The sequence below is a fragment of the Rhinoderma darwinii genome, unplaced genomic scaffold (genome assembly GCF_050947455.1).
Source record: "Rhinoderma darwinii isolate aRhiDar2 unplaced genomic scaffold, aRhiDar2.hap1 Scaffold_731, whole genome shotgun sequence".
In the NCBI taxonomy this organism is placed as follows: domain Eukaryota; kingdom Metazoa; phylum Chordata; class Amphibia; order Anura; family Rhinodermatidae; genus Rhinoderma; species Rhinoderma darwinii.
Window position 1 is genome coordinate 93,785 of NW_027464293.1, and position 26,848 is coordinate 120,632.

The 26,848-nt window shown below is 44.5% G+C and overlaps 5 non-coding genes and 2 pseudogenes across 5 annotated transcripts; 3 read left to right on the plus strand and 4 right to left on the minus strand.

Moving 5' to 3' along the window:
• Positions 1 to 6,965: 6,965 nt before the first annotated feature.
• Positions 6,966 to 7,156, plus strand: LOC142729684 (U2 spliceosomal RNA). Its single transcript, XR_012878434.1, has one exon. It is a non-coding gene; the product is annotated as a U2 spliceosomal RNA (small nuclear RNA).
• A 6,132-nt stretch (positions 7,157 to 13,288) lies between these two features.
• On the plus strand, positions 13,289 to 13,472 carry LOC142729691 (U2 spliceosomal RNA). Its single transcript, XR_012878440.1, has one exon. It is a non-coding gene; the product is annotated as a U2 spliceosomal RNA (small nuclear RNA).
• Positions 13,473 to 14,714: 1,242 nt separating this feature from the next.
• Positions 14,715 to 14,905, plus strand: LOC142729665 (U2 spliceosomal RNA). Its single transcript, XR_012878419.1, has one exon. It is a non-coding gene; the product is annotated as a U2 spliceosomal RNA (small nuclear RNA).
• A 1,532-nt stretch (positions 14,906 to 16,437) lies between these two features.
• On the minus strand, positions 16,438 to 16,628 carry LOC142729702 (U2 spliceosomal RNA). The gene has a single exon (XR_012878447.1). It is a non-coding gene; the product is annotated as a U2 spliceosomal RNA (small nuclear RNA).
• A 6,138-nt stretch (positions 16,629 to 22,766) lies between these two features.
• Positions 22,767 to 22,988, minus strand: LOC142729697 (U2 spliceosomal RNA; annotated as a pseudogene).
• Positions 22,989 to 23,747: 759 nt separating this feature from the next.
• LOC142729703 (U2 spliceosomal RNA) lies at positions 23,748 to 23,813 on the minus strand (annotated as a pseudogene).
• Positions 23,814 to 25,043: 1,230 nt separating this feature from the next.
• On the minus strand, positions 25,044 to 25,228 carry LOC142729686 (U2 spliceosomal RNA). Its single transcript, XR_012878436.1, has one exon. It is a non-coding gene; the product is annotated as a U2 spliceosomal RNA (small nuclear RNA).
• Between the last annotated feature and the right edge of the window lie 1,620 nt (positions 25,229 to 26,848).

Sequence of the window (26,848 nt, forward strand, 5' to 3'; positions counted from 1 at the left end):
ACTGTCTTTGACTTCTCTGGATGTTTCCCAGGCGAGCTATTCACAAGTAAATCCTAGACGCTCGATCTTGGTTACTTTCGCTTTCGCGGCTGGCAGCAAAGTTCAGAACCATGTTTCTGTGAATAACTCTTGAATCGTAAGTCACAGACACTCGCTCTTGGTTGCATTCGTTTCAGCTCGTGGCAGCCAGTCTAAAAAACACTATATTGGACTTCTCTGGATGTTTCCCAGGCGAGCTATTAGCAGCATGTTCAGAACCACTGTTTCTGAGGCTAATTCTTGAACCGTAAGTCATAGACGCTCGATCTTGGCGGCATTCGTCTCAGCGCCTGGCAATTAGTATAGAAGCACTGTTTCCCACTGTTTCTGAGGCTAATTCTTGAACCGTAAGTCTTAGACGCTTGATCTTGGCGGCATTCGTCTCAGCGCCTGGCAATTAGTATAGAAGCACTGTCTTTGACTTATCTGAAAGTTTCCCAGGCGAGCTATTGACAAGTAAATCCTAGACGCTCGATCTTGGTTACTTTCGCTTTCGCGGCTGGCAGCAAAGTTCAGAACCATGTTTCTGTGAATAACTCTTGAACCGTAAGTCACAGACGCTCGCTCTTGGCTGCATGCGTTTCAGCTCGTGGCAGCCAGTCTAAAAAATCACTATCTTGGACTTCTCTGGATGTTTCCCAGGCGAGCTATTGGCCGCATGTTCAGAACCACTGTTTCTGAGGCTAATTCTTGAACCGTAAGTCATAGACGCTCGATCTTGGCGGCATTCGTCTCAGCGCCTGGCAATTAGTACAGAAGCACTGTTTCCCACTGTTTCTGAGGCTAATTCTTGAACCGTAAGTCTTAGACGCTTGATCTTGGCGGCATTCGTCTCAGCGCCTGGCAATTAGTATAGAAGCACTGTCTTTGACTTCTCTGGATGTTTCCCAGGCGAGCTATTCACAAGTAAATCCTAGACGCTCGATCTTGGTTACTTTCGCTTTCGCGGCTGGCAGCAAAGTTCAGAACCATGTTTCTGTGAATAACTCTTGAACCGTAAGTCACAGACGCTCGCTCTTGGCTGCATTCGTTTCAGCTCGTGGCAGCCAGTCTAAAAAAACACTATCTTGGACTTCTCTGGATGTTTCCCAGGCGAGCTATTGGCAGCATGTTCAAAACCACTGTTTCTGAGGCTAATTCTTGAACCGTAAGTCATAGACGCTCGATCTTGGCGGCATTCGTCTCAGCGCCTGGCAATTAGTATAGAAGCACTGTCTTTGACTTCTCTGGATGTTTCCCAGGCGAACTATTGACTAGTAAATCCTAGACGCTCGATCTTGGTTATTTTCGCTTTCGCGGCTGGCAGCAAAGTTCCGAACCATGTTTCTGTGAATAACTCTTGAACCGTAAGTCATAGACGCTCGATCTTGGCGGCATTCGTCTCAGCGCCTGGCAATTAGTATAGAAGCACTGTTTCCCACTGTTTCTGAGGCTAATTCTTGAACCGTAAGTCTTAGACGCTTGATCTTGGCGGCATTCGTCTCAGCGCCTGGCAATTAGTATAGAAGCACTGTCTTTGACTTTTCTGGATGTTTCCCAGGCGAGCTATTCACAAGTAAATCCTAGACGCTCGATCTTGGTTACTTTCGCTTTCGCGGCTGGCAGCAAAGTTCAGAACCATGTTTCTGTGAATAACTCTTGAATCGTAAGTCACAGACGCTCGCTCTTGGTTGCATTCGTTTCAGCTCGTGGCAGCCAGTCTAAAAAACACTATATTGGACTTCTCTGGATGTTTCCCAGGCGAGCTATTAGCAGCATGTTCAGAACCACTGTTTCTGAGGCTAATTCTTGAACCGTAAGTCATAGACGCTCGATCTTGGCGGCATTCGTCTCAGCGCCTGGCAATTAGTATAGAAGCACTGTTTCCCACTGTTTCTGAGGCTAATTCTTGAACCGTAAGTCTTAGACGCTTGATCTTGGCGGCATTCGTCTCAGCGCCTGGCAATTAGTATAGAAGCACTGTCTTTGACTTATCTGAAAGTTTCCCAGGCGAGCTATTCACAAGTAAATCCTAGACGCTCGATCTTGGTTACTTTCGCTTTCGCGGCTGGCAGCAAAGTTCAGAACCATGTTTCTGTGAATAACTCTTGAACCGTAAGTCACAGACGCTCGCTCTTGGCTGCATGCGTTTCAGCTCGTGGCAGCCAGTCTAAAAAAAACACTATCTTGGACTTCTCTGGATGTTTCCCAGGCGAGCTATTGGCAGCATGTTCAGAACCACTGTTTCTGAGGCTAATTCTTGAACCGTAAGTCATAGACGCTCGATCTTGGCGGCATTCGTCTCAGCGCCTGGCAATTAGTACAGAAGCACTGTTTCCCACTGTTTCTGAGGCTAATTCTTGAACCGTAAGTCATAGACGCTCGATCTTGGCGGCATTCGTCTCAGCGCCTGGCAATTAGTATAGAAGCACTGTTTCCCACTGTTTCTGAGGCTAATTCTTGAACCGTAAGTCTTAGACGCTTGATCTTGGCGGCATAAGTCTCAGCGCCTGGCAATTAGTATAGAAGCACTGTCTTTGACTTATCTGAAAGTTTCCCAGGCGAGCTATTCACAAGTAAATCCTAGACGCTCGATCTTGGTTATTTTCGCTTTCGCGGCTGGCAGCAAAGTTCCGAACCATGTTTATGTGAATAACTCTTGAACCGTAGGTCACAGACGCTCGCTCTTGGCTGCATTCGTTTCAGCTCGTGGCAGCCAGTCTAAAAAACACTATCTTGGACTTCTCTGGATGTTTCCCAGGCGAGCTATTGGCAGCATGTTTTGAACCACTGTTTCTGAGGCTAATTCTTGAACCGTAAGTCATAGACGCTCGATCTTGGCGGCATTCGTCTCAGCGCCTGGCAATTAGTATAGAAGCACTGTTTCCCACTGTTTCTGAGGCTAATTCTTGAACCGTAAGTCTTAGACGCTTGATCTTGGCGGCATTCGTCTCAGCGCCTGGCAATTAGTATAGAAGCACTGTCTTTGACTTCTCTGGATGTTTCCCAGGCGAGCTATTCACAAGTAAATCCTAGACGCTCGATCTTGGTTACTTTCGCTTTCGCGGCTGGCAGCAAAGTTCAGAACCATGTTTCTGTGAATAACTCTTGAACCGTAAGTCACAGACGCTCGCTCTTGGCTGCATTCGTTTCAGCTCGTGGCAGCCAGTCTAAAAAAACACTATCTTGGACTTCTCTGGATGTTTCCCAGGCGAGCTATTGGCAGCATGTTCAAAACCACTGTTTCTGAGGCTAATTCTTGAACCGTAAGTCATAGACGCTCGATCTTGGCGGCATTCGTCTCAGCGCCTGGCAATTAGTATAGAAGCACTGTTTCCCACTGTTTCTGAGGCTAATTCTTGAACCGTAAGTCATAGACGCTCGATCTTGGCGGCATTCGTCTCAGCGCCTGGCAATTAGTATAGAAGCACTGTTTCCCACTGTTTCTGAGGCTAATTCTTGAACCGTAAGTCTTAGACGCTTGATCTTGGCGGCATTCGTCTCAGCGCCTGGCAATTAGTATAGAAGCACTGTCTTTGACTTCTCTGGATGTTTCCCAGGCGAGCTATTCACAAGTAAATCCTAGACGCTCGATCTTGGTTACTTTCACTTTCGCGGCTGGCAGCAAAGTTCAGAACCATGTTTCTGTGAATAACTCTTGAATCGTAAGTCACAGACGCTCGCTCTTGGTTGCATTCGTTTCAGCTCGTGGCAGCCAGTCTAAAAAACACTATATTGGACTTCTCTGGATGTTTCCCAGGCGAGCTATTAGCAGCATGTTCAGAACCACTGTTTCTGAGGCTAATTCTTGAACCGTAAGTCTTAGACGCTTGATCTTGGCGGCATTCGTCTCAGCGCCTGGCAATTAGTATAGCTGCACTGTCTTTGACTTCTCTGGATGTTTTCCAGGCGAGCTATTCACAAGTAAATCCTAGACGCTCGATCTTGGTTGCTTTCGCTTTCGCGGCTGGCAGCAAAGTTCAGAACCATGTTTATGTGAATAACTTTTGAACCGTAAGTCACAGACGCTCGCTCTTGGCTGCATTCGTTTCAGCTCGTGGCAGCCAGTCTAAAAAAAACACTATCTTGGACTTCTCTGGATGTTTCCCAGGCGAGCTATTGGCAGCATGTTCAGAACCACTGTTTCTGAGGCTAATTCTTGAACCGTAAGTCATAGACGCTCGATCTTGGCGGCATTCGTCTCAGCGCCTGGCAATTAGTATAGAATCACTGTCTTTGACTTCTCTGGATGTTTCCCAGGCGAACTATTGACTAGTAAATCCTAGACGCTCGATCTTGGTTATTTTCGCTTTCGCGGCTGGCAGCAAAGTTCCGAACCATGTTTCTGTGAATAACTCTTGAACCGTAAGTCACAGACGCTCGCTCTTGGCTGCATTCGTTTCAGCTCGTGGCAGCCAGTCTAAAAAACACTATCTTGGACTTCTCTGGATGTTTCCCAGGCGAGCTATTGGCAGCATGTTTTGAACCACTGTTTCTGAGGCTAATTCTTGAACCGTAAGTCATAGACGCTCGATCTTGGCGGCATTCGTCTCAGCGCCTGGCAATTAGTATAGAAGCACTGTTTCCCACTGTTTCTGAGGCTAATTCTTGAACCGTAAGTCTTAGACGCTTGATCTTGGCGGCATTCGTCTCAGCGCCTGGCAATTAGTATAGAAGCACTGTCTTTGACTTTTCTGGATGTTTCCCAGGCGAGCTATTCACAAGTAAATCCTAGACGCTCGATCTTGGTTACTTTCGCTTTCGCGGCTGGCAGCAAAGTTCAGAACCATGTTTCTGTGAATAACTCTTGAATCGTAAGTCACAGACGCTCGCTCTTGGTTGCATTCGTTTCAGCTCGTGGCAGCCAGTCTAAAAAACACTATATTGGACTTCTCTGGATGTTTCCCAGGCGAGCTATTAGCAGCATGTTCAGAACCACTGTTTCTGAGGCTAATTCTTGAACCGTAAGTCATAGACGCTCGATCTTGGCGGCATTCGTCTCAGCGCCTGGCAATTAGTATAGAAGCACTGTTTCCCACTGTTTCTGAGGCTAATTCTTGAACCGTAAGTCTTAGACGCTTGATCTTGGCGGCATTCGTCTCAGCGCCTGGCAATTAGTATAGAAGCACTGTCTTTGACTTCTCTGGATGTTTCCCAGGCGAGCTATTCACAAGTAAATCTCTTTGTTTCAGGTTATAGAGAGGATGGGCTTTCCGCCAATTTTCGTTAAGGCCATTAGGAGCCTGTATGAAGAAATAGGGAGTTGGATTCTAGTTAATGGCTTTCTAAGCAATAGAGTTAGTGTTTCCTCGGGAGTCAGACAAGGCTGCCCGCTATCACCGCTAGTTTTTATTTGTGCTATGGAACCTTTATTCTGCATGATACGGAGTGACAAGTTTATGGGAGGGGTAAAAATACCTGGGAGTGGGGGCCAGTGTGTGAAAGTCTTAGGTTATATGGATGATGTGTGTGTGGTGAGTGAAAATAAAGCTGAATTGTTAAGAGCTAAACTATTAGCCAACATATATTGTGGAGCATCGGCTTTCAGAATAAATTGGGACAAATGTGAAGTCAAATGTTTTGGAGGTGCATGTGACATGTCTGATGTGGGGGTTAAAATTGTTGACAGTATAAAAGTTCTGGGTCTTCAGTTTGATGAAAGATTAAATGGTCAGCAGAGCTGGGGAACGGTGAGGGAGAAAATAGCGAGAAAACTGGATTTCTGGGAATTGAGGGATTTAACTTACACTGGAAAGGTGTTGATGGTCAAATGTGTAATTTTGCCCATGTTGCTGTATGTGGCGAACATTTTCCCACCCAGTTACATGGAACTCAGAAAAATTAATAGGGTTATCTTCCTCTTCCTATGGGGTTGTAAAATGGAAAGAGTTAAACGGAGTACAGTAGTGAAATCTAGGAAAAACGGAGGATTGGGTTTCCCTGATGTTCACCTTTTTCTAGCCATTAACCTTATAGTTACTGTATTGAGACTGTTTAAAGGTAACACAAAAGTAGCCCACATGATTCGATACTCGGGAGGATGGATATGGTGTAGAATGGGATGGTGTAGCCGTAACCTGCGACAACCCGTGGCCTTTCTTTGTCCATCCTGGTATAAATGTATAGAAATTTTTGTTATTAAACATGAACTGTGTGACTTAAGTACAACGGACCTATGCAATAAAAATAAAGTCCTGGCAGCCTGTACAAAGGATGAGACGACGACCAACATAGATCTCCTGACATCTGTAGAAACCCAACAGGTATGGAAAAATCTGTCTATGGATGGTATGACTAACAAACAAACACAGGTAATGTGGCTCAGTATGCAAGGGGCCTTACCAGTCAGGGAAGTACAGAAAAAGAGGGATTTAGTAAGAACGGATATGTGCCCAAGACAGGGATGCGGGGGCAGGGAAAGCATTCTGCACCTCTTCTGGAATTGTGATTTTGCGCAACGGGTTTTAGACCAATTAAAAAACGTAGTCAAAGAACTGACAGGGATTCAATACCTCACATTTGACTATGTTCTTTTTGGAATAGGGTTGACAGACAAACACAAGAGCCGAGTGTTATGGTTGCTCATGTTATGTGTCAAAGAAGTCTTATGGGACGCCAGAAACATTTATGTATATAAACGGGAAGTGTGGGAGGACTCTGATTGTGTCAAATTGATTTTAAGCCGACTGTACTTATGTTACCTTTGGGATAAACGGAAAGGAGACAAGTTTGACGCTGAAGGTGTTTGGAAGTTCAAAAAATGGAAACACCTAGTTTAAAATAAAAACATACACTTAAAATTGTATTTATCCTGTTAAATTTTACCTGCACACCTTTTGTCAAATAAAAAATAAATGAATAAGAACCACATGATGACCTGGTTATGGCTTGAAATCTTGATGAGTTTGCTTTTTGTCAAGTTATTTAGGCCTTTACCACCAGACCTGATGGTTTTAAAAAAAAAAAAAAAAAAAAAAAAAAAAAATCTGTTCTTATCAGTTTAATATCTGATACGTCCCCTATCTGGGGACCATATATTAAATGGATTTTTAGAACAGGGAGATGGAAATAGAGCTTGCTCTGTCCACTCCACGCATTGACCTGGTATTGCAGTATTTCCAGGACCGGTGCACCCTTTCCTTATGTGTTGACTAAAATCAGATTCCAAAAGTGTTTTTTGTGTTTGCCATTGTTTCTGTCTTTCTGAAGGGATCTCCCCTTTTAATCCCATTATTTCAACACCTGTTGGACAATGCATGAGTGATAATGAGCTAATTGATTAAATGCAATTAATGAATACATTGCCACCTCTTGTTTTGTGTCGTCTGTGTGTCTGTGTTTCCGGCATTTCACATTGGAACAGCTCATTCACCTTCCTTGTCTTCTCTCCGCCCTCCCTTTTAGGTAAGTTAAAGAGCTGCACCTGAGCCAGCCACTGATTGATGCAGCACCACAGTCAAATAGTGGAGTGGAGTAGGGGAACAGCAAACAGCCATTAAAGCCGCCCGCCCGCCACAATGGACCTACCTGTGTACACTAGATGGATGTGATGGAATGTACTGTCGTCCCTACATTTCAAGAAGGAGTAAGAATTGCAGTTGCAACAAAGCCTTGCTTGCCTACAAAGAGAGCAGCAATTTGGATTTGTTACTATGTTACCTAGAAGAATAACAAACTGTGCAAGGATGGAGGTTGTAGGAGCAAGGAGAAGTTGTCTGTAAAGTTGGTGGATGCTTATTTTCCATTTTGCAGTCCCTTGTCTCCCTCTTGTGGCCTCCTGGAGGCAACTAGCTGTGCAAAAAAAGACAGCCTGGCGGCCGGCTGTTGCAGTGTTGCCCTCTCAGGCAACACTGAGTGACTGACTGAGCCGCACCGTCTTATATAAAGTTCAGACGGAACTTTGCACGTGTCATAGTGGAGCCCTGAGGAGCCAGAGCCAGCTTTCTGACATCATAATGGGGCCTCAGAGATAAAAGCCTGGGCCCAGGCAGTGTTGGTCAGTGCTGCTCAGCAGGCAGCACTGGACTGGACTGGATTACAGCTGATACAAGGTGTGAAGGAACAAGGGGTGGCTGTGGGCATGCACTTGCTGCCGCTGCCAGTGTTAATCTGAATGGCAGCAGGGCATTTGGGCGCTGCCAGGAAGGCGTTTTTATGTAGATTCCTCCTCTTTCAGCACTGCATTGTGGTGCAAGCAAAAGAAGCAAATCCTGTCTGGCTTCCTCTCCGGCCTTTATTCACCTCCCGTGTAGCTGTGAGTGTGTGAGCCTGCAGGGCCCCATGGAATTGCCTAGAAGTAGGCTGAATCGCTGCAAGGGCTGAACAGCAGTATCGGGCAGGCTCGGGCAACGCGCGGCCCGTTCGGGTTATCGCTTCTCGGCCTTTTGGCTCAGATCAGAGTTTATTGCTCTGGTCTGGGTCGGGGGTGCGAGTGTTCCTGTGGTAGCAGGAGACCTTTTGAGTGGCGATCCTCCTATGGTCCTGGACCGATAGGCTGAAAAGATGGCAGGTATGGAATTTTCCTCAGGTATCCAGAAGACAGTCCGGCTGAAGGTGGAGATCTCTGACAGCGTGAAGAACAGCATCTCATATGTTGGACACGAAATTGTGGAGAAGATGGCTGGTATTTCCCTGGAAAATGATGTTTTTTGTATTCAAGAATCAAAAAAACAAGGTATCTATGACATTTCCTTTTATGTGGATGGGACCTGCCTGCTATTCTATGAATGTCTGAAGACCAATGCATCTAACCAGGTACTGAGGAATGTCACATTTGTTCCACTGTTTGAACTAGAAGAAAAAACTGTTTTTATCCATGTGTTTAACCCTTTCACGGATGTTAATATCCTAAAGAACTTTCTTGGACAGTACTGTTTAAGTGTGAAAGGAGGGGTAAGGCAGAAAAGTATCCTTAACATCTTTAATGGAACATATAAATTCTGGGTGAAATTAAGACCTGATGAAAGCTGTATTGGGGGAGTGAGACACCCACCTGCCAATTTTTCTGTGGCTGGAAACAGAGGCTATCTGTATTATCAAGGACAGCCATCCTTTTGCAGGAACTGCTTTAAATTTGGCCATTTAAAGGAGGATTGCCCAGGGGTTAAACTGTGCAGGAACTGTAAAAATCCTGGACATGAGGCTGGGGCGTGTCCACAGCCTAGAGCCTGTGATTTATGTGGATTGACTGGGCATATGTACAGAGACTGTCCTGAAGTGGTAAAGAGGAGGGAAGAAAGGAAGAAGCAGGAGGAGGCTAGGAAGCAAAGGAATCAAATGGATCTTGATAGGAAGAGGGAGGAAGGAGCAAGATTCTTGAGGATGTCTGAGGAGGCTGAAAAAAGACAAAATGAAGCTGTGCAAGACCAGCAGCAGGTGGAAATGGGGGAGGGGTTGATTAGCCCAGCTGTGGAATCTCCCATGAGCATTTTGATTGATGAGTCAGCAAGAATAGACTGGTCTCTCTCCGAGGAAGATGAACCTCCTGGGGGGGAAGTGACTGTCACAGGTGCAGAATGTTTTCGTCCCCCCAGGAAAACGGCAAAAAAGCCACGTTTTGAGAAGGTGGAAGAAGAGGCGATTTCGTTGGAGAACCCATTCGAATGTTTATTTGAGGCCCATATGGATACAGGCTCTGGCGGAGAAGGTTCTTCCAAAGTACTCCAGAGGAAAATCTTAAAATAATGGCGTTGCTAAATTTTCTTCCTTTGGGTTGTTTTAGATTATGTCTTTGAAGTTTTTGTCATCCAATGTGCGTATGTTTAGGAGTAGAGCCAGAAGAGCTCTTATACTAGATATATTAGCAAATCAAAATGTTGATGTAATTTGTGTTCAAGAGTGTGGATTGGATTTTGTGGTAGGGCAGGAGGAGTGGGTGCACGGGCCTGCAATATGGTCAGTGTCAAACAAAAATAGAAATGATGGTGTGGGGATTTTATTCAAAAACAAAAAAATAGAAATTTGTAGTCATACTGTTATTGAGGAGGGAAGGTGTGTGATGGTGGTGGTGAGATTTAATAGAGTGAATGTTCGTATAATTAATATATATGCTCCAGTTAATAAGAATGAAAGAGTGGAATTGTTTGAAAAAGTTAAAATGTTTTTGCCTGGGAAGGATCCGGTTGTGTGGATAGGGGACTTTAATTGTGAGATTGATGGAAAAAATGTGGATGTGTCTGGTAATGTGGTTAAAAATATATTGTTTGATTTTCAGTTGAAGGATGTGATAAAATTATGTGGGGTAGACCCCCAAGATACATATTTTTCAGACAGGGGTATTTATAGTTCGAGACTAGATATGTGTTTTGTGTCGAAAGGTATTATGGGCAAAAATTATATGCAAATGAGGGTAATATATTCGGATCATGAGTGTGTGATGTGTGAACTGGTTTTGGATGTGGAATGTATAAGTGGGAGGGGTTTATGGAAATTAAATGTTAATTTGTTAGAAGATGAGGAGGTGTATGGGAAATATGTTAATTTGTATGGGAGTTGGTGTAGAAGGAAGAATGAGTTTGTAGATGTGTTGGAGTGGTGGGATTGGGTGAAGGAAAAGACAAAAGTATATTTTAAGAAAGTTGGTTATAGAAGAGCAGCTGGTAGAAGGAGAAAGTATGAGTGCTTGTATAAAAGATTGGGGTTTTTGAGAAGTTTGAAGAAGAATGGTTGGGAGGTGGATGAGAAGATTGAGGAAGTTAAGAAGAATATGAAAGAATGGATGGTGAAAAAGGGTAAGGAAATTATGTATCAAGCAAGATTGGATAAGTTAGAAAAGAATGAGAAATGTTCGAGATATTTTTTTAAAAAAGTGATTGGGAGAAAAGAGGATTTGGTATGTGTGTATGATAAGGATGGGAATGTGGTAAAAGGGAAAGTGGTGTTAGGAGTGGTTGAAGAGTTTTACAGAGAATTGTATGCAGTAAAGGAGTGTGATAGAGATTTGGAGTCGGAGGTGGTGGCTGTGATTGAGAAGCAGGTGGACAGAGTGGAGTATGATAGGCTGGTGAGAGGAGTTGGGGAGGAAGAGGTTAAATCAGCTATTGAAAGCATGTCAGTGAATAGAACACCGGGAGAGGATGGGTTGCCAGTGGAGTTTTATAAGCGAATGTGGGATGTGATTAAGTTAGATATGATTGAGATATATGTTTTTATGCGGGAAAAGTGTAGATTGGCGGAGAGTATGAAGAGTGGAGTGGTTGTGCTGATTTATAAGAAAGGGGATGAGAAGGATGTAAGGAATTGGAGACCTATAACTTTGTTGAATGTGGATTACAAGATTTTTGCTAAAATGATTGCCAATAGAATGAGAGATGTGATCGATCAGGTGATTGGGGAGGATCAAGTGTGTGGAATTCCTGGGAGAAGGATTGGGGAGAATCTTTGTTTATTGAGAGATGTGTTGTGGGATGCAAGGGAGAGAAAGCAAGAGCTTAGTGTGTTATCTATTGATTTTGAAAAAGCGTTTGATAGGTTGTCGCATGATTTTTTGTTTAGAGTGTTGGTGAGGATGGGGTTTCCTGGAGAGTTTGTGAATATGGTGAGGATGTTGTATAAGGGTGTGGGCAGTAAGATTTTGATAAACGGATGGGTGAGTGAAGAAGTGAAGGTGTGTTCGGGTGTAAGGCAGGGATGCCCTTTGTCCCCTATAATCTTTGTGTGTGCTTTAGAACCATTATTAGAGATGATTAGGAAGGATAAGTGTATGAGAGGAGTGCAGATTCCAGGGAGTGGTGGGAAAGAGCTGAAAGTGTTGGCGTATATGGACGATGTGTGTGTGCTGTGTGATTCTTTTGCAGTTTTGAGGAGGGCAAAATTATTGGTGTCTTTGTTTTGTGGTGCGTCAGCTTTTAGGGTAAATTGGAAGAAAAGTGAGTATAAGAGGTTTGGATGTTCAGGTATGAATGAGGACTTGGGGGTGAAAAGAGTGGACGGTGCGATTCAAATTTTGGGGGTTAAAATGGATGAAAAATTGGATGGAAGTGAGAGTTGGGTAGATGTGGAGAAAAGAGTGAGTAGGAAGTTGAGATTTTGGAGTTTGAGAGAGTTGACGTTTGAAGGAAAGATAATGGTGATAAAAAGTGTGATTTTGCCGATTTTTCTGTATCTTGCTGTGGTGTTTCCTCCGGGGTATATGGTTGTAAGGAAATTGAATAGAATTATGTTTGTGTTTTTTTGGGGAACGACAATGGAGAGAGTGAGAAGAGAGACTGTGCTGAAGGACTGGGTGAATGGGGGTATGAATTTTCCTAATATTGAAGTGTATTTAGGGGTGAATGTGATGTTTGCAGTGAAGAGGATGCTGGGAGGTGATTGGAAATTTGCATGCATGGTGAGATTTCTGGGTGGGAAGGTGTTAGGGAAAATAGGATGGATAAAAAGATATTTAAGGAAGCCGTATGCGTTTGTGAGTCCTAAATGGTATGAGTTTATTGAGAATTTTATGAGGAAATTTGGATTGACAGCGGTGAAGAAAGAATGTTTGAAAGATAAGAAGAGTGTGTTTAAGTGTATAAAAGATATGGAAGTCCAATGTAATATAAATATGGTGAGAGGTCAGTGTGTTGGTAAGGTGTGGAAGGGGTTGAGGACAGATGGTATTACAAATAGACAGAGAGAGATTGTATGGCAGAGTTTGCATGGTGGGTTGTCAGTTAGAGAGTTTCAGAAAAATCGTGGAGTTGTGAGGAGTGATTTGTGTCCAAGAGAGAATTGTGGTGGGAGTGAAAGTATAGTGCATCTGTTTTGGAATTGTGGGGTGGCACAGGGAGTTTGGAGGGGTATGGGTCCGTTACTTAAGGAGTTGGTTGGGATTAATAGGTTATGCATGGAAATAGTTTTGTTTGGGCTTGCGAGTGTAAGTCAGAAAAATCAAAGGGTATTATTTGTCATATTAGCAATTATAAAAGAGGTTTTGTGGGATGTTAGGAACCTGTATGTGTTTAGAAAGAAAAATGTAACTGTGGAAAGATGTTTGAGAATGGTATTGGATAGGATGTATACAGTGTATTTGGTAGATAAGGAAAGGTTGGGGGAGGTGGATGCAGAAGGGATTTGGAAGGTTTTGAAGTGGAGGTATATGGTGAGAGTGTAGTGGAGGGGTGGAATTTTTATATTGTTTCTGTATTTGCTTTGTGTTATATGAAAATTTAAAAAACCAAAATGAAAAAGCCTGATGATGATTGGATGGAATCGTTCAGAAATGTCTAGGATACTGATAGTAAGTATCGACAGGATATGAACGAGTGTTTTTAAAAATAATTAATCCAAACCTGAAGGTTTTAAAAAAAAAAAAAAAAAAAAAATCTGTTCTTATCAGTTTAATATCTGATACGTCCCCTATCTGGGGACCATATATTAAATGGATTTTTAGAACAGGGAGATGGAAATAGAGCTTGCTCTGTCCACTCCACGCATTGACCTGGTATTGCAGTATTTCCAGGACCGGTGCACCCTTTCCTTATGTGTTGACTAAAATCAGATTCCAAAAGTGTTTTTTGTGTTTGCCATTGTTTCTGTCTTTCTGAAGGGATCTCCCCTTTTAATCCCATTATTTCAACACCTGTTGGACAATGCATGAGTGATAATGAGCTAATTGATTAAATGCAATTAATGAATACATTGCCACCTCTTGTTTTGTGTCGTCTGTGTGTCTGTGTTTCCGGCATTTCACATTGGATCAGCTCATTCACCTTCCTTGTCTTCTCTCCGCCCTCCCTTTTAGGTAAGTTAAAGAGCTGCACCTGAGCCAGCCACTGATTGATGCAGCACCACAGTCAAATAGTGGAGTGGAGTAGGGGAACAGCAAACAGCCATTAAAGCCGCCCGCCCGCCCGCCCGCCCGCCACAATGGACCTACCTGTGTACACTAGATGGATGTGATGGAATGTACTGTCGTCCCTACATTTCAAGAAGGAGTAAGAATTGCAGTTGCAACAAAGCCTTGCTTGCCTACAAAGAGAGCAGCAATTTGGATTTGTTACTATGTTACCTAGAAGAATAACAAACTGTGCAAGGATGGAGGTTGTAGGAGCAAGGAGAAGTTGTCTGTAAAGTTGGTGGATGCTTATTTTCCATTTTGCAGTCCCTTGTCTCCCTCTTGTGGCCTCCTGGAGGCAACTAGCTGTGCAAAAAAAGACAGCCTGGCGGCCGGCTGTTGCAGTGTTGCCCTCTCAGGCAACACTGAGTGACTGACTGAGCCGCACCGTCTTATATAAAGTTCAGACGGAACTTTGCACGTGTCATAGTGGAGCCCTGAGGAGCCAGAGCCAGCTTTCTGACATCATAATGGGGCCTCAGAGATAAAAGCCTGGGCCCAGGCAGTGTTGGTCAGTGCTGCTCAGCAGGCAGCACTGGACTGGACTGGATTACAGCTGATACAAGGTGTGAAGGAACAAGGGGTGGCTGTGGGCATGCACTTGCTGCCGCTGCCAGTGTTTATCTGCATGGCAGCAGGGCATTTGGGCGTTGCCAGGAAGGCGTTTTTATGTAGATTCCTCCTCTTTCAGCACTGCATTGTGGTGCAAGCAAAAGAAGCAAATCCTGTCTGGCTTCCTCTCCGGCCTTTATTCACCTCCCGTGTAGCTGTGAGTGTGTGAGCCTGCAGGGCCCCATGGAATTGCCTAGAAGTAGGCTGAATCGCTGCAAGGGCTGAACAGTCGTATCGGGCAGGCTCGGGCAACGCGCGGCCCGTTCGGGTTATCGCTTCTCGGCCTTTTGGCTAAGATCAAGTGTAGTATCTGTTCTTATCAGTTTAATATCTGATACGTCCCCTATCTGGGGACCATATATTAAATGGATTTTTAGAACAGGGAGATGGAAATAGAGCTTGCTCTGTCCACTCCACGCATTGACCTGGTATTGCAGTATTTCCAGGACCGGTGCACCCTTTCCTTATGTGTTGACTAAAATCAGATTCCAAAAGTGTTTTTTGTGTTTGCCATTGTTTCTGTCTTTCTGAAGGGATCTCCCCTTTTAATCCCATTATTTCAACACCTGTTGGACAATGCATGAGTGATAATGAGCTAATTGATTAAATGCAATTAATGAATACATTGCCACCTCTTGTTTTGTGTCGTCTGTGTGTCTGTGTTTCCGGCATTTCACATTGGAACAGCTCATTCACCTTCCTTGTCTTCTCTCCGCCCTCCCTTTTAGGTAAGTTAAAGAGCTGCACCTGAGCCAGCCACTGATTGATGCAGCACCACAGTCAAATAGTGGAGTGGAGTAGGGGAACAGCAAACAGCCATTAAAGCCGCCCGCCCGTCCGCCCGCCACAATGGACCTACCTGTGTACACTAGATGGATGTGATGGAATGTACTGTCGTCCCTACATTTCAAGAAGGAGTAAGAATTGCAGTTGCAACAAAGCCTTGCTTGCCTACAAAGAGAGCAGCAATTTGGATTTGTTACTATGTTACCTAGAAGAATAACAAACTGTGCAAGGATGGAGGTTGTAGGAGCAAGGAGAAGTTGTCTGTAAAGTTGGTGGATGCTTATTTTCCATTTTGCAGTCCCTTGTCTCCCTCTTGTGGCCTCCTGGAGGCAACTAGCTGTGCAAAAAAAGACAGCCTGGCGGCCGGCTGTTGCAGTGTTGCCCTCTCAGGCAACACTGAGTGACTGACTGAGCCGCACCGTCTTATATAAAGTTCAGACGGAACTTTGCACGTGTCATAGTGGAGCCCTGAGGAGCCAGAGCCAGCTTTCTGACATCATAATGGGGCCTCAGAGATAAAAGCCTGGGCCCAGGCAGTGTTGGTCAGTGCTGCTCAGCAGGCAGCACTGGACTGGACTGGATTACAGCTGATACAAGGTGTGAAGGAACAAGGGGTGGCTGTGGGCATGCACTTGCTGCCGCTGCCAGTGTTTATCTGCATGGCAGCAGGGCATTTGGGCGTTGCCAGGAAGGCGTTTTTCTTCTAGGTAACATAGTAACAAATCCAAATTGCTGCTCTCTTTGTAGGCAAGCAAGGCTTTGTTGCAACTGCAATTCTTACTCCTTCTTGAAATGTAGTGACGACAGTACATTCCATCACATCCATCTAGTGTACACAGGTAGGTCCATTGTGGCGGGCGGGCGGCTTTAATGGCTGTTTGCTGTTCCCCTACTCCACTCCACTATTTGACTGTGGTGCTGCATCAATCAGTGGCTGGCTCAGGTGCAGCTCTTTAACTTACCTAAAAGGGAGGGCGGAGAGAAGACAAGGAAGGTGAATGAGCTGTTCCAATGTGAAATGCCGGAAACACAGACACACAGACGACACAAAACAAGAGGTGGCAATGTATTCATTAATTGCATTTAATCAATTAGCTCATTATCACTCATGCATTGTCCAACAGGTGTTGAAATAATGGGATTAAAAGGGGAGATCCCTTCAGAAAGACAGAAACAATGGCAAACACAAAAAACACTTTTGGAATCTGATTTTAGTCAACACATAAGGAAATACTGCAATACCAGGTCAATGCGTGGAGTGGACAGAGCAAGCTCTATTTCCATCTCCCTGTTCTAAAAATCCATTTAATATATGGTCCCCAGATAGGGGACGTATCAGATATTAAACTGATAAGAACAGATTTTTACATTTTAATTTTTTTAGTTCTTATTCAGCTATTTCTTATAAAATCTGCGAAACAGAAAAAAGCTTCAGTTCAAACATCTTCCAACAGGACGTTCCAACTTCTTAAATTCCACCAGCTTGAGGCTTTTGGACCCACTCTCTTCCTGTCCAACAAATAGAAGACGTAAATTTCACTTAGGGCCAGCTTTATACAGTCTTTCTCGGAAATGGTGTCTCTTCTGAACAGTAAGATGTTGCGCACCTTCCATAGGGCATTTTTTAAACAGTTCAAGATAATCCACAACACTCTCTTCTTCTCTCCCACAGGATGCTTGAAGTCTCCATACAGCACCACTTCATGGTTCAGGAACCTTAATTCACAGGTAAATTTCAGTAGAATGCCAACAGTTTTCCATACCTTCTGAGCATAGGCACAGTTCCACATTAAGTGCATGACGCTTTCTTCTCCAGGACACCCAGCTCTTGGGCATCTTGGAGTGGAGACGAGCCCTCTTCTATACTGAAATGCCCTGGTAGGGAGACTTTCGTGTAGAATCATCCAAGACAAGTCTTTAAGAACATTGGATAGGTAAGGAGCATTGGTGTTTCTCCATAGCTCCATAGACTTTGATGTAGTGAAGTTACTCACATTTGTTGTCTCTTGGTGACTGTCCAGCAACATTCTCAGCTTTCTGGCATTCTTAAGATGTTCCTGTTCCATACCTTCCAGTTGGTAGACACGGATGGTTCTTTCCAAACATACATACTGCACAGGTGGTAGCAGCAGGGTAGGCTTTGTAAGGGGCAGCTCTATCCACTTTCTCTTTCTGAACACGTGTCCAGCGGCATACCTTAGAAAATAGGCCCAGGTTTTATTCGTCTTGATGTTCTTGAAACACAAGGAGAAATACTGCAGATATAGAAAGCGTTTAAAGAAGATAATCTCCTTTCCTCCATTCTTCTTCTGCTTGTACATTATCTCTCGTCTAACTTTCTCCATTTTTGAATTCCAGATGAAATGGAAACATATCCTTTGGAGTTCCTTAAGACGATTTTCGCTTGGTAGAAAAACCTGGCTCAAGTACAACAGCAGAGGTAGTACTAGTGCCTTGATGACCAAGTTCTTCCCTTCAATTGTTAGCTGTCTGAGTTTCCAAAACTCAATCTTCTTCTTCACCTTTTCACTTATCAGCTCCCAGCTTTCTTTTCCATCATTCTGGGGCGTGAATATGACACCAAGAATTTTGATTCTGTCGCACTGGGTATTGACCTCAGGTAAGTCGAAATCCCTCCATTCCTTCAGTGTGAAGCAGTCGCACTTATTCTTATTCAATCTGAATCCTGATGCTTGACAGAAGAAGTCTGTTAGCAGTAGCGCCCTCCTCACAGATTGTTTATTGGAGCATAGAATATTGACATTGTCCATATAGGCACTTACTTTCACTGACTGCCCACCTCCTCCTGGAATCGGCACCCCTCTAATGATCTTATCTTTCCTCAACAGCGTGAGCAGGGGTTCGAGGACACAGATGAAGAGGATGGGCGACAGGGGGCATCCTTGTTTTACCCCAGACATCAGATCCACTTTTCCAGACAAGAAGCCATTAATGGTAACTTGGCTATAGGATTCTTTGTACAGTAATGCGACTTGTTTGATCACTGTCTCAGGAAAATTCATTTTCTTCAGCACAAGCCACAGGAACTCGTGCGAGACTCGGTCATAGGCCTTCTGAAAGTCCAGTGACAACACGGCCAAATCTTGCTTTCTGTCTTTGGAGTACCAGATGCAGTCCCTGATGGTATTTAGGTTATCTGCAATACTTCTACCCGGTACCCCACAAACTTGGTCTTGGTGGATGACCTTGTCGATGTGTTTCTTAATTCTATTAACCAAGATTTTGGATAACACCTTGTAATCGACATTGAGGAGGGTTATTGGCCTCCAATTTTCAAGACTGGTCTTGTCTCCTTTCTTGAACAGCAAAGTAACTATTCCTCTCCTCCATGACTCAGGTAACAGCTCGCTCTTCATTGCTGCTTTGAAGATCTCCAGCAGGTCTTCCTTCAGAGTGTTCCAGAATGTTGAAAAGAACTCCACTGATAGACCATCTGATCCTGGAGCCTTCCCTCTTGCGAAACTCTTGATTACACTCAGGAGTTCTCCCAAGGTAAGTTCCTTGCATAAGTCTTCTTTCTCAGCTTGGCCAAGCTTAAGTTCTAGCGCTTCTAGGGCGTGTGAGACAAAAGACATATCTATCTTCTTTTTGTCAAAGAGAGACTGATAGAATTTCTTGGCCTCTTGAAGCATACCTTCTTTGCTGGTTTGACCAGCGATATTGGTCATGATATTTTTCTGTTCCATACTTTTCTTGAAAAAGAAGCGTGAACATTTCTCGTTATTTTCCAACTGTTGCACTTTAGTATTAAAGATCACTTCTTGTCCTTTTTGATGGATGACCTCTTTAATTTCTTTCTTAATTTTTCCCACCAGGTCAGCGATATCAACACCAGCGTTCTTCAAACTCAGGTAAGTCTGTAATTTTGTGTTGAGTCTCTTGTACCACCTTTTCTTCTCTCGGGCTCTTTTAATCCCATAATCTAAGAAGAAGTTCTTGATCTTCTCTTTAGTATTGTCCCACCATTCTAGGATTGATGGAAATTTTCCTTTAGCAGTTGCCCATTTTTTATAGGCTACAATGAATTCCTCCTGCATCACTTTGTCTTCCAGAAAGCTGGTATTTAATCTCCATACTCCTCTTCCTCTTTCATTTGCAGGGATATGAATAGTTACACTGAGCATTTTATGGTCAGAGAAGATATTGTCTTCAATCTTAATATCCACTGGCTTCATATTTTTGGATGTGAGTACATAATCCAGTCTGGACTTGACTGTAACGTTCTCCCAGGTATAACCTGGTTCAGACCTCTTCAGACTCCTCCATACATCAGACAATTCAAAATCGCAAATGAAATTTTTCCACTGTTGTACGGTTTTATCTACTCTTCTTGCAGCACCTCCAGTTCGATCTTCACTTTCGAGTGCACAATTGAGATCACCTGCTACTACAAGCGATGTTGAGCCGGCAATAAATGGCTGGATATCTTCAATCAATTCTGACCTTTCATTAGTATCAGGTGAGGCATACACATTGAGGAGTTTCACTTCACTCCCATTATAGTCAACAATAACTAAAAGCGCCCTCCCGGGGATAAGTTCAACAAAGGAAATAATTCGGCAATTCTGCCCTTTCAATAAAACGCCTACTCCTGTTGACTTATTTGAATTTTCGCCTGACCAAACCGATTGTCCGTGAGGCCAACTGTCTCTCAGCTCTTTATAGTCCATACTGTGATCTATATCACATTCTTGCAGAAAAACAATATCAAAGTTCAATGTGCTCAAAAACGAAAAAAAGGCAGCCCTTCTGGCAGAGCTCCTCACACTCCTCACATTCAGCGAGAGCAACTTCAGACAGGACATCATTCAGACTTCATGATGACCCATCAGAATCAGAAAGTTCAGGAAGTATATCCCCCAGGCTTGGAGTTGCGAACTCCTGGATATCCATGGTGGGCTGGATAGGTTGGGACATTTCAATTGCCGATACTGGCTGCGGTGTCTCCATTGCCAGCACTGGCTGTACGTCTTTTAATTTTGCCTTCATAGCCTTTTTCGACTTGACACTACTAGACTCAGCCGACTCAACCTTTTTCCTTTTTCTTTTCTCCTCCAGCTCCATAACTTCGCCCCAGTCATCCTCTTGGCCATCAGGAAGACTGGGAGAGCGGACATCAGTCACACGAGAACCGCTAGATGGCAGACCCTCGGCTTCGGATGGGACATCGGACTCTGTAACTGCTACAGGACCGGCCACCATTACGGAAGGACTCAGGATAATGGATAGGTTCTTTTTTCCCTCTGATACTGGGGCCACCTTCCGTATGAGGCCAGCAACAGATGGCCCAGCAGCAGGCTCCTTGGATAGAATAGTCAGTCCAGGTTGTTGTTGAGCTGACGCTGCAACCTGCGCCCAAGTCTTTACCCTATCTGGGCAATCTTTGAATGTGTGTCTCTTCCCACCACACAGATTACATGTGATCTCCGCCTGACACTCGTCTCTATTGTGGCCAAGCTTCCCACAGTGACTGCAGAAGCGTGTGTCAGCCGCCTCTGCTTTACATCCATCTGGCTTGTGCCCAAACTTCCTACATTTCCTACAATAGGAGGGCATATTATTGTAGAACAGATAGCCTCTGTCACGGCCAATGGTGAAATTGGAAGGCGGGTGGTGAACTCCCCCAATCCCATCTGGGTCTGCTCCAAACTTCACCAAAAATTTGTATTTGCCTGTCCATAGGCCAACTTCGTCCATCACCTTCTGGCCATTTTTAATGTCCGTACAATACCGCAGCAGGAACCGAGCAATATTGTCCATGGTGACATACGGATTGTACATAAAGACAGTCACATACGCTTCACCATAGGAGTAGAGCAACGTGAATTTAAGTCCCTCCAGCTCTGGACTCCCCTCTTTCAATTTCAGAGTCTGGTAGAAGTTCTGGCAGGCAGCTGTTGTCTCCAAGACCAGGATGTAATAGTGTTTTGCCGGATGTTGTAGGCAGAGAATGTCATTCTTTTCCACCAGAAGAAGTCCAAACAGGATCTCTGTAGCCAGATGTTTCAATCCGAACTCCTCCCGATAATTTTCTCCAATATCAATTCGGATGCCGTTCTTCACAAAATTTTGTCCACGCTCCAGGAATCGGATTCGGCCATAAGAAGCCATATTATCTGTATCCCTGTCTGGGAACTCAGTCGATCGCCTTCTTGTTCTCCGTGGTCTTCCCCTTATAGCAGCATAGAGCTTCAGACAGTAAACTGCCAATGCTCTAAGGCCAAGGGTATGACAGGCTAGGAGACCCTCTGACAAGCCACTTGAGCTTAGCCAAAAGGCCGAGAAGCGATAACCCGAACGGGCCGCGCGTTGCCCGAGCCTGCCCGATACTGCTGTTCAGCCCTTGCAGCGATTCAGCCTACTTCTAGGCAATTCCATGGGGCCCTGCAGGCTCACACACTCACAGCTACACGGGAGGTGAATAAAGGCCGGAGAGGAAGCCAGACAGGATTTGCTTCTTTTGCTTGCACCACAATGCAGTGCTGAAAGAGGAGGAATCTACATAAAAACGCCTTCCTGGCAACGCCCAAATGCCCTGCTGCCATGCAGATAAACACTGGCAGCGGCAGCAAGTGCATGCCCACAGCCACCCCTTGTTCCTTCACACCTTGTATCAGCTGTAATCCAGTCCAGTCCAGTGCTGCCTGCTGAGCAGCACTTACCAACACTGCCTCTCAGGCAACACTGAGTGACTGACTGAGCCGCACCGTCTTATATAAAGTTCAGACGGAACTTTGCACGTGTCATAGTGGAGCCCTGAGGAGCCAGAGCCAGCTTTCTGACATCATAATGGGGCCTCAGAGATAAAAGCCTGGGCCCAGGCAGTGTTGGTCAGTGCTGCTCAGCAGGCAGCACTGGACTGGACTGGATTACAGCTGATACAAGGTGTGAAGGAACAAGGGGTGGCTGTGGGCATGCACTTGCTGCCGCTGCCAGTGTTTATCTGCATGGCAGCAGGGCATTTGGGCGTTGCCAGGAAGGCGTTATTCTTCTAGGTAACATAGTAACAAATCCAAATTGCTGCTCTCTTTGTAGGCAAGCAAGGCTTTGTTGCAACTGCAATTCTTACTCCTTCTTGAAATGTAGTGACGACAGTACATTCCATCACATCCATCTAGTGTACACAGGTAGGTCCATTGTGGCGGGCGGGCGGCTTTAATGGCTGTTTGCTGTTCCCCTACTCCACTCCACTATTTGACTGTGGTGCTGCATCAATCAGTGGCTGGCTCAGGTGCAGCTCTTTAACTTACCTAAAAGGGAGGGCGGAGAGAAGACAAGGAAGGTGAATGAGCTGTTCCAATGTGAAATGGCGGAAACACAGACACACAGACGACACAAAACAAGAGGTGGCAATGTATTCATTAATTGCATTTAATCAATTAGCTCATTATCACTCATGCATTGTCCAACAGGTGTTGAAATAATGGGATTAAAAGGGGAGATCCCTTCAGAAAGACAGAAACAATGGCAAACACAAAAAACACTTTTGGAATCTGATTTTAGTCAACACATAAGGAAAGGGTGCACCGGTCCTGGAAATACTGCAATACCAGGTCAATGCGTGGAGTGGACAGAGCAAGCTCTATTTCCATCTCCCTGTTCTAAAAATCCATTTAATATATGGTCCCCAGATAGGGGACGTATCAGATATTAAACTGATAAGAACAGATTTTTTTTTTTTTTTTTTTTTTTTTGAAAGCCCGAGTCGTGCTTTCTATCACCCAAGTGCATAAAAAGTGCAGAGGTGCCACACAAAAAGTGCACAAGGATGCGGTCTATCGCAGCCCTTCTCTTAAAAGAGAGAGGCCCCGCATAACCATTCCCTGACCCTCCAAACCATAGGCCTAGAGGATCAAGGATCGATGGTCCCCCCTCGCCGAAGCTTAGGGAGACCCAAACACACTCCTAGGCTTCTACCTGGGCTGCCACCCCAGTGTCCACCTAGGAGCCTGCATCCAAGTTGCACCTCCCCTCTGAAGAAGGGAGGCCGGGTTGCAGGGGAAAAAGGAACCAGAAGGCCACACATTTTCCCCCTAGACCTCAGGAGGGTCCCAAAAGGGCACCGCATCCCAAAATCCTTGTGACAAACGTGACAAACACACAGTGAAAAACAAAATTAAATAAGTGGATGTGCGCTGTGATACAGCCTGGACATCCGCCAGGTATAAAAAATTCCTCATCTCCCAGCCAGAAGGCCGGGAGAAAAAAAGGTGTGTGCTTAGAAGTGTGAAAGAAGAGTGCGTGCAAGTGTGCCTTCACTCAGTGGGATCCCACCCCCAGTGAGTTAGGGCACCCCAGGGTCACCAGCCCTGGGGCACATAGCAACTCGGGCTTTCATACTACCCGACCTCCTGACCTCGATCCGGCGGTCGCCTGGTCACCTACAAATGGTACCTTTAAACCAAATGCGTACACCAGAGCGATGACCGTTGTGGTTCCCTGCCCTCACCTCGGCGTTCTATCATCCCCCTACGATGGCCCTACAACCACCGGCAGGAATGATTACTAACCTCAGCTTGAGCAGGTACTACACTTGATCTTAGCCAAAAGGCCGAGAAGCGATAACCCGAACGGGCCGCGCGTTGCCCGAGCCTGCCCGATACTGCTGTTCAGCCCTTGCAGCGATTCAGCCTACTTCTAGGCAATTCCATGGGGCCCTGCAGGCTCACACACTCACAGCTACACGGGAGGTGAATAAAGGCCGGAGAGGAAGCCAGACAGGATTTGCTTCTTTTGCTTGCACCACAATGCAGTGCTGAAAGAGGAGGAATCTACATAAAAACGCCTTCCTGGCAACGCCCAAATGCCCTGCTGCCATGCAGATAAACACTGGCAGCGGCAGCAAGTGCATGCCCACAGCCACCCCTTGTTCCTTCACACCTTGTATCAGCTGTAATCCAGTCCAGTCCAGTGCTGCCTGCTGAGCAGCACTGACCAACACTGCCTGGGCCCAGGCTTTTATCTCTGAGGCCCCATTATGATGTCAGAAAGCTGGCTCTGGCTCCTCAGGGCTCCACTATGACACGTGCAAAGTTCCGTCTGAACTTTATATAAGACGGTGCGGCTCAGTCAGTCACTCAGTGTTGCCTGAGAGGGCAACACTGCAACAGCCGGCCGCCAGGCTGTCTTTTTTTGCACAGCTAGTTGCCTCCAGGAGGCCACAAGAGGGAGACAAGGGACTGCAAAATGGAAAATAAGCATCCACCAACTTTACAGACAACTTCTCCTTGCTCCTACAACCTCCATCCTTGCACAGTTTGTTATTCTTCTAGGTAACATAGTAACAAATCCAAATTGCTGCTCTCTTTGTAGGCAAGCAAGGCTTTGTTGCAACTGCAATTCTTACTCCTTCTTGAAATGTAGTGACGACAGTACATTCCATCACATCCATCTAGTGTACACAGGTAGGTCCATTGTGGCGGGCGGGCGGCTTTAATGGCTGTTTGCTGTTCCCCTACTCCACTCCACTATTTGACTGTGGTGCTGCATCAATCAGTGGCTGGCTCAGGTGCAGCTCTTTAACTTACCTAAAAGGGAGGGCGGAGAGAAGACAAGGAAGGTGAATGAGCTGTTCCAATGTGAAATGCCGGAAACACAGACACACAGACGACACAAAACAAGAGGTGGCAATGTATTCATTAATTGCATTTAATCAATTAGCTCATTATCACTCATGCATTGTCCAACAGGTGTTGAAATAATGGGATTAAAAGGGGAGATCCCTTCAGAAAGACAGAAACAATGGCAAACACAAAAAACACTTTTGGAATCTGATTTTAGTCAACACATAAGGAAAGGGTGCACCGGTCCTGGAAATACTGCAATACCAGGTCAATGCGTGGAGTGGACAGAGCAAGCTCTATTTCCATCTCCCTGTTCTAAAAATCCATTTAATATATGGTCCCCAGATAGGGGACGTATCAGATATTAAACTGATAAGAACAGATTTTATTTTTATTTTTTTTTTTTTATTTTTATTTTTTTTTATTAAACCATTCAGGTTATTTTATTAAAACCGAGAAATATAGCCATCCATTACAGATAACTACTTCTCTATTTTCCAATAACTCATCACCATGGTTCGTTATTTATTTTTCAAAATTTGCATAATCAAATACATCCTAACAAACTATCACACCAAGTACCTCCATTTCAACATTCTCCATATCCCTTCCGCATCCATACCTTTCTCTAAATCCCACTTATAATAAAAGAACAATTTAGCCAACACCATTCTAACCACTTCATCCACCTCAAATTCTTCTCTTCTGTACACATTCAAATTCCTCGTATCCCACAATACCTCTTTCACACAAGCCAAGAAAATCCACAACACTCTGTCTTTCTCGCAACCCAAACTACACAAACCAAACAAAACAATTTCATATGTCAGTTTCTTCAGACCCGTTATCTCTTCACACAACCCACTCAACTTTTTCCACACATCTTTAGCATATTTACATGACCAAAACACATGACTCACATCCTCATCATCACCACAACCTTGTCTCGGACATCTCTCAGACGCAACCAAACCTCTTCTTTTCTGTACACTCCTCACAGGCAACACTCCATGCACTGACATCCATAACAAATCTTTCTGTTTATTTGACACATCATACTTATTAATCTTCTTCCACACTAATTCAGACTCTGCACAATTCAAACCATTTATAGAGCACATCACATTATTCATACACATCCTCTTAACAACATTCTTCTCTTTCAAATATTTCTCCATTCTTACATCATCCAACTGAAATTTCCTGATAAAACTATCTATATATAAGTAAAACCCAGTACAATCAAACGCCATAGGTCTACATAAACTCTTATTCCCCCATTTTAAACGCCTAATAACTGTCCCAGCCAAATACTCCATCATCCCGGACGCTTTCGATTTTTTCAAAAACAAACACACAAAAAAACGCACACAGTTAATTCCAATAAAAACTTCTAGATTGGGGAAATCCAAGCCACCCTTTCCTCTAGTCTTCATTAGCGTTTCCCTTTTTGCCCTCTCCATCCCACTACCCCACAAAAAAAGGAACAAAAGTCTATTCAACTTTTTCAGTGTGGCAGCGGGAGGGGGAAAAACCAAGGCAACATACAAAATCATAGGTAAAATAACACTTTTAACAATAAGCACCTTCCCAGAAAACGATAACTCTCTCATCCTCCACATTTCTAATTTCCTTACAATTCTTCCACCCAATTCTTCCCAACTTTCTCTCCCTTTCAGCTCCTCATCAAACACTATCCCAAGAACTTTCACACCATTCACATGTTCCATATCCGAATCACAAACTCGCTCATGACTGAAAAAAACTTTAAACTTACTTTTCCCCCAATTAATCTTAAACGCCGACGCAATACAAAATAAATTAACAATCAGTTTCACTCTAGCCATATCATACCCTGACTCACACAAAACACAAATATCATCCATATAGCCTAACACTTTAACACGCTTCCCATCACACCCAGGCACCAAAAAACCTTTCACAACTTTATCTTTCCTAATCATTTGCAGCAAAGGCTCCATCACACAAATAAACAAAATCGGGGACAAAGGACAACCCTGCCGCACACCAGACT